Below are 7145 nucleotides of genomic sequence, written 5' to 3' on the forward strand. Positions count from 1 at the left end.
TGCACAGCAAAGGAAACCATAAACAAGACCAAAAGACAACCCTCAGAATGGGAGAAAATATTTTCAAATGAAGCAACTGACAAAGGATTAATCTCCAAAATTTACAAGCAGCTCATGCAGCTCAATATCAAAAAAACAAACAACCCAATCCAAAAATGGGCAGAAGACCTAAATAGACATTTCTCCAAAGAAGATATACAGTTTGCCAACAAACACATGAAAGAATGCCCAACATCATTAATCATTAGAGAAATGTAAATCAAAACTACAATGAGCTGCTCCTTGCCCCCCACCCTCCCTGTGCTGGGCCCTGGTCTTTCGCGGCTGGTTCCTGGCCGCCATGGGCTTGGAGATGAAGCTGTTGCTCCTGGTCTAGAGCTATTTTAGGCACAGGAATTTCCAGCTCTGGGCAGATCTGTGCATGCAGATGCTGGAGAAGTCCCCTTATGACCAGATTGAGCATACTGAGGCACATGGTGAAGTAATTTGTACAAAGTTACAAAGCTGGCAGCCTGGATTTTAAAAGCAGAAGCACTAAATGAAGTGGTGTTCATAGATGAAATTGATGTAGATCAGGAAGGAATTGCAGAAATGATACTGAACAAAAATACTATTGCTCACATTCCATGTCCTGGAACATCTCTGAAACTCCCTGGAACTAACCAGACAGGAGGGCCTAGTCCAGCTGTCAGGCTAATCACTCAAGCTGGAATACCCATTACAGGTTTCCTTAGACCCAGCACACAAAGTGGAAGGCCAGGAACTATGGAACAGGCCATTAGAACACCCAGCACTGCCTACACAGCTTGCCCTATCACCAGCTCATCTGGAAGATTTTTTAGGCTAGGAACGGCTTCCATGCTTACAAGTCCTGATCGACCTTTTATAAATTTATCTAGACTGAATTTAACAAAGTATGCCCAGAAAACTAAATTGGCAAAGGCTTTGTTTGAGTATATCTTTCATCATGAAAATGATGTTAAGACTGCTGTGGATTTGGCTGCCCTTTCCACAGAGCATTCTCAGTACAAGGACTGGTGATGGAAAGTGCAGATTGGAGAATGTTACTACAGGTTAGGAATGTATCTCGAAGCAGAAAAACAATTTAAATCAGCCCTGAAGCAGCAGGAAATGGTAGATACATTTCTGTACTTGGCAAAAGTTTACATCTCATTGGATCAACCTGTGACTGCTTTAAATCTTTGCAAACAAGGTTTAGATAAGTTTCCAGGAGAAGTAACCCTACTTTGTGGAATTGCCAGGATCTATGAGGAAATTAACAATATTTTATCAGCCACTGAATACCACAAAGAGGTTTTGAAACAGGACAACACTCAGGTGGAAGCCATTGCATGCATTGGAAGCAACCATTTTTATTCTGATCAACCAGAAGTAGCTCTCCAGTTTTACAGGCGATTCCTGCAGATGGGTGTTTATAACTGCCAGCTTTTCAACAACCTGGGGCTCTGTTGCTTCTATGCCCAGCAGTATGATATGACTCTGACCCCATTTGAACATGCCCTTTCTCTGGCTGAAAATGAAGAGATAGGAATAGGAGAATAGGGAATAGGAGATACGAATCTGGCCCATTAGTGCTTCAGGCTGGGTCTGGTTAACAACTATAAACATGCTGAGACCTACAACAACCTGGCCATGCTGGAGATACAGAAGGGCCATGTCGAACATGCAAGAGCACTGCACAGTTGCAAGCTGCTTCATCCTTACCACCCCACATGTATGAGCCGCATTTTAATTTTGCAACAGTATCAGATAAGATGGGAGATCTACAGAGGAGCTACATTGCTGCTCAGAAGTCTGAAGCAGCATTTCCAGATCACCTGGGCACTTAACACTTTATTAAGCAGTTAAAGCAGCATTTTGCTATGCTCCGATTTTTCCTCAGACTAAAGATATTCTTTTGGAGGGACATTATGCAAGGGAAACAGTAGTGTATATATATGTGTAGTACAAACCTGTGCTTGATATTAGTGAAGGTGACATAAGGGAAATTAAACCAGGATATTTAAAACTTTATAATAATATTTTCATAAGATAATGTTTTCAAAGAAAGGATTTAAGCATTTGTAAACAGATTATGAAATCTACCACATTATATGGTAGATGTTTGTTTATAAAACATTTTCATGAATTTCCTCAAATGTTTATAAATTCACATTTTTAATGTCCTTTATCTGACCATTAGCTATCATGTAGCTTAGAGGGTCTGAAATCTGCCTTTAAAATTGCACTTTTATGACTAAAAGTATATATATACTTAACCTTGGTAGAGACTTTAGAGATTAAAAATTGTACTTAAAGCTATTTTTTATCAAATGCTTTGTGAGACACTCTACTTTTTCTTATATATTATGCTTTAAAATAAATGTGTATAAAACACCAAAAAAAATTACAATGAGGTATCACCTCACACCAGTCAGAATGGCCATCATCAAAAAATGTACAAACAGGGCTTCCCTGGTGGCGCAGTGCTTGAGAGTCCGCCTGCCGATGCAGGAGACGCGGGGTCGTGCCCCGTTTCGGGAGGGTCCCACATGCCGCGGAGCGGCTGGGCCCGTGAGCCATGGCCGCTGGGCCGGCGCGTCCGGAGCCTGTGCTCCGCAAATGGGAGAGGCCACAACAGTGAGAGGCCCGCATAACGCAAGGAAAAAAAAAAAAAAATGTACAAACAATACATGCTGGAGAGGGTGTGGAGAAAAGGGAATCGTCTTGCACTTTTGGTGGGAATGTAAATCGATACAGCCACTATGGAGAACAGTAGGGAGGTTCCTTCAAAAACTAAAAATTGAACTACCATACAACCCAGCAATCCCACTACTGGGCATATTCACTGAGAAGACCATAATTTAAAAAGACACATGTACCCCAATGTTCATTGCAGCTCTATTTAAAATAGCCAGGACATGGAGGCAACCTAAATGTCCATTGACAGATGAATGGATAAAGAAGATGTGGCACATATATACAATGGAATATTACTCAGCCATAAAAAGAAATGAAAATGAGTTATTTGTAGTGAGGTGGCTGGACCTAGAGACTGTCATACAGAGTGAAGTAAGTCAGAAAGAGAAAAACAAATACCATATGCTAACACATATATATGTAATCTCAAAAAAAAAAAAAGTTCTGAAGAACCTAGGAGCAGGACAGGAATAAAGATGCAGACATAAAAAAATAGGAACTAAAAAAAATAGGAACTGAAAACAACACATTTAATTTTTTTAACATGTTTATTGGAGTAAATTGCTTTACAGTGGTGTGTTAGTTTCTGCTTTATAACAAAGTGAATCAGCTATATGTATACATATATCCCCATATCTCCTCCCTCTTGCATCTCCCTCCCACCCTCCCTGTCCCACCACTCTAGGTGGTCACAGAACACCCAGCTGATCTCCCTGTGCAATGTGGCTAATTCCCACTAGCTATCTTATTTTATATTTGGTAGTGTATATATGTCCATGCCACTCTCTCACATCATTCCAGCTTACCCTTCCCCCTCCCCGTGTCCTCAAGTCCATTTTCCACGTCTGCGTCTTTATTCCTGTCCTGCCCCTAGGTTCTTCTGAACCATTTTTATTTTTTATTAGATTCCATATATATGTATTAGCATATGCTATTTGTTTTTCTCTTTCTGACTTACTTCACTCTGTATGACAGACTCTAGGTCCAACCACCTCACTACAAATAACTCAATTTTGTTATTTTTTATGGCTGAGTAATATTCCATTGTACATATGTGCCACATCATCTTTATCCATTCATCTGTCGATGGACACTTAGGTTGCTTCCATGTCCTGGCTGTTGTAAATGGAGCTGCAGTGAACATTGTGGTACATGACTCATTTTGAATTAGGGTTTTCTCAGTGCATATGCCCAGTAGTGGGATTGCTGGGTTGTATGGTAGTTCAATTTTTAGTTTTTGAAGGAACCTCCCTACTGTTCTCCATAGTGGCTGTATCGATTTACATTCCCACCTACAGTGCAAGAGGGTTCCCTTTTTTCCACACCCTCTCCAGCATTTATTACTTGTAGATTTTTTGATGATGACCATTCTGACTAGTGTGAAGTGATACTGCAGTTTTGATTTGCATTTCTCTAATGATTAGTGATGTTGAGCATCTTTTCATGTGTTTGTTGGCAATCTATATATCTTCTTCAGAGAAATGTCTATTTAGGTCTTCTGCCCATTTTTGGATTGGGTTGTTTGTCTTTTTGATATAGAGCTCCATGTACTGCTTGTAAATTGTGGAGATTAATCCTTTGTCAGTTGTTTCATTTGAAAATATTTTCTCCCATTCTAAGAATTGTCTTTTCGTCTTGTTTATGGTTTCCTTTGCTGTGCAAAAGCTTTTAAGTTTCATTAGGTCCCATTTGTTTATTTTTGTTTTTATTTACAACACTCTAGGAGATAGGTCAAAAAGGATCTTGCTGTGATTTATATCATAGAGTGTTCTGCCTATGTTTTCCTCTAAGAGTTTGATAGTGTCTGACCTTACATTTAGGTCTTTAATCCATTTTGAGTTTATTTTTGTGTTTGGTGTTAGGGAGTGTTCTAATTTCATTCTTTTACATGTAGCTGTCCAGTTTTCCCAGCACCACTTATAGAAGAGGCTGTCTTTTCTCCTTTGTATATTCTTGTCTCCTTTATCAAAATTAAGGTGACCATATGTGTGTGGGTTTATCTCTGGGCTTTCTGTACTGTTCCATTGATCTGTATTTCTGCTTTTGTGCCAGTACCATACTGTCTTGATTACTGTAGCTTTGTAGTAGAGTCTGAAGTCCAGGAGCCTGATTCCTCCAACTCCGTTTTTCTTTCTCAAGATTGCTTTGGCTATTCGGGGTCTTTTGTGTTTCCATACAAATTGTGAAATTTGTTCTAGTTCTGTGAAAAATGTCATTGGTAATTTGATAGGGATTTTTTGAATCTGTATATTGCTTTCAGTAGTATAGTCATTTTCACAATGTTGATTTTCCAATCCAAGTCATGGTATATCTCTCCATCTGTTTGTATCATCTTTAATTTCTTTCATACGTGTCTTATAGTTTTCTGCATACAGGTCTTTTGTCTCCTTAGGTAGGTTTATTCCTAGATATTTTATTGTTTTTGTTGTAGTGGTAAATGGAATTGTTTCCTTAATTTCTTTTTCAGGTTTTGCATTGTTAGTGTGTAAGAATGCAGGTTTCTGTGCATTAATTTTGTATCCTGCTACTTTACCAAATTTATTGATTAGCTCTAGTAGTTTTCTGGTAGCATTTTTAGGATCTCTATGTGTATTATCATGTCATCTGCAAGCAGTAACAGCTTTACTTCTTCTTTTCTGATTTGGATTCTTTTTATTTCTTTTTCTTCTCTGATAGCTGTGGCTAAAACTTCCAAAACTATGTTAAATAATAGTGGTAAGAGCAGACAACCTTGTCTTGTCCTGATCTTAGTGGGAATGGTTTCAGTTTTTCACCACTGACAACGATGATGGCTGTGGGTTTGTCATATATGGCCTTTATTACGTTGAGGTAAGTTCCCTCTATGCCTACTTTCTGGAGGGTTTTTATCATAAATGGGTGTTGAATTTTGTTGAAAGCTTTTTCTACATCTATTGAGATGATCATATGGTTTTTCTGCTTCAGTTTGTTAATGTGGTTTATCACATTGATTGATTTGCCTATATTGAGGAATCCTTGCATTCCTGGGATAAACTCCACTGGATCATGGTGTATGATCCTTTTAATGTGCTGTTGGATTCTGTTTGCTATTATTTTGTTGAGGATATTTGTATCTATGTTCATGAGTGATATTGGCCTGTAGTTTTCTTTCTTTGTGCCATCTTTGTCTGGTTTTGGTATCAGAATGATGGTGGCCTCATCAAATGAGTTTGGGAGTGTTCCTCCTTCTGCTATATTTTGGAAGATTTTGAGAAGGATAGGTGTTAGGTCTTCTCTAAATGTTTGATAGAATTTGCTTGTGTAGCCATCTCATCCTGGGTATTTGTTTGTTGGAAGATTTTTAATCACAGTCTCAATTTCAGTGCTTGTGATTGGCCTGTTATATTTTCTATTTCTTCCTGGTTCAGTCTCAGAAGGTTGTGCTTTGTAAGAATTTGTCCATTTCCTACAGGTCATCCCTTATATTGGCATATAGTTGCTTGTAGTAATCTCTCATGATCCTTTGTATTTCTGCAGTGTCAGTTGTTACTTCTTTTTCATTTCTAATTCTTTTGATTTGAGTCATCTCCCTTGTTTTCTTGATGAGTCTGGCTAATGGTTTATCAATTTTCTTTATCTTCTCAAAGAGCCAGCTTTTAGTTTTATTGATCTTTGCAATTGTTTCCTTCATTTCTTTTTCATTTATTTCTGATCTGATCTGTATGATTTCTTTCCTTCTGCTAACTTTGGGTTTTCTTTTTTTGTTTTGCTTTCTCTAATTGCTTTACATGTATGGTTAGGTTGTTTATTTGAGATGTTTCTTGTTTCTTGAGGTAGGACTGTATTGCTCTAAACTTCCCTGTTAGGACTGCTTTTGCTGCATCCCATTGGTTTTGAGTTGTCATGTTTTCATTGTCATTTGTTTTTTTTATTTCCTCTTTGATTACTTCAGTGATCTTTTGGTTATTTAGTAGTGTATAGGTTAGCCTCCATGTTTTTGTAGTTTTTACAGATTTTTTTCTGTAATTAGTATCTGGTCTCAGAATAGTGGTCAGAAATGATACTTGATATGATTTCAATTTTCTTAAATTTACCAATGCTTGCTTTGTGACCCAAGGTATGATCTATCCTGGAGAATGTTCATGAGCACTTGAGAAGAAAGTGTATTCTGTTGTTTTTGTATGGAATATCCTATAAATATCAGTTAAGTCCATCTTGTTTATTGTATCATTGAAAGCTGTGTTTCCTTATTTATTTTCATTTTGGATGATCTATCCATTGGTGAAAGTGAGGTGTTAAACTGCCCTATTATGATTGTGTTACTTTCGATTTCCCCTTTTATGGCTGTTAGCATTTGCTTTATGTATTTTAATGCTCTTATATTGAGTGCATAAATGTTTACAACTGTTATGTCTTCTTCGTGGATTGACCTCTTGATCATTATGTTGTGTCCTTCTTTTTTTTTTTTTTTTTTTTTTTTTTTTTTC

General features: G+C 37.7%; 1 pseudogene; it reads left to right on the forward strand.

Moving 5' to 3' along the window:
* Positions 1–340: 340 nt before the first annotated feature.
* LOC103078497 (tetratricopeptide repeat protein 8-like) lies at positions 341–1949 on the forward strand (annotated as a pseudogene).
* Positions 1950–7145: the final 5196 nt, after the last annotated feature.

Source organism: Lipotes vexillifer, unplaced genomic scaffold (assembly GCF_000442215.2).
Source record: "Lipotes vexillifer unplaced genomic scaffold, Lipotes_vexillifer_v1.1 scaffold1016, whole genome shotgun sequence".
Classification (NCBI taxonomy): Eukaryota; Metazoa; Chordata; class Mammalia; order Artiodactyla; family Lipotidae; genus Lipotes; species Lipotes vexillifer.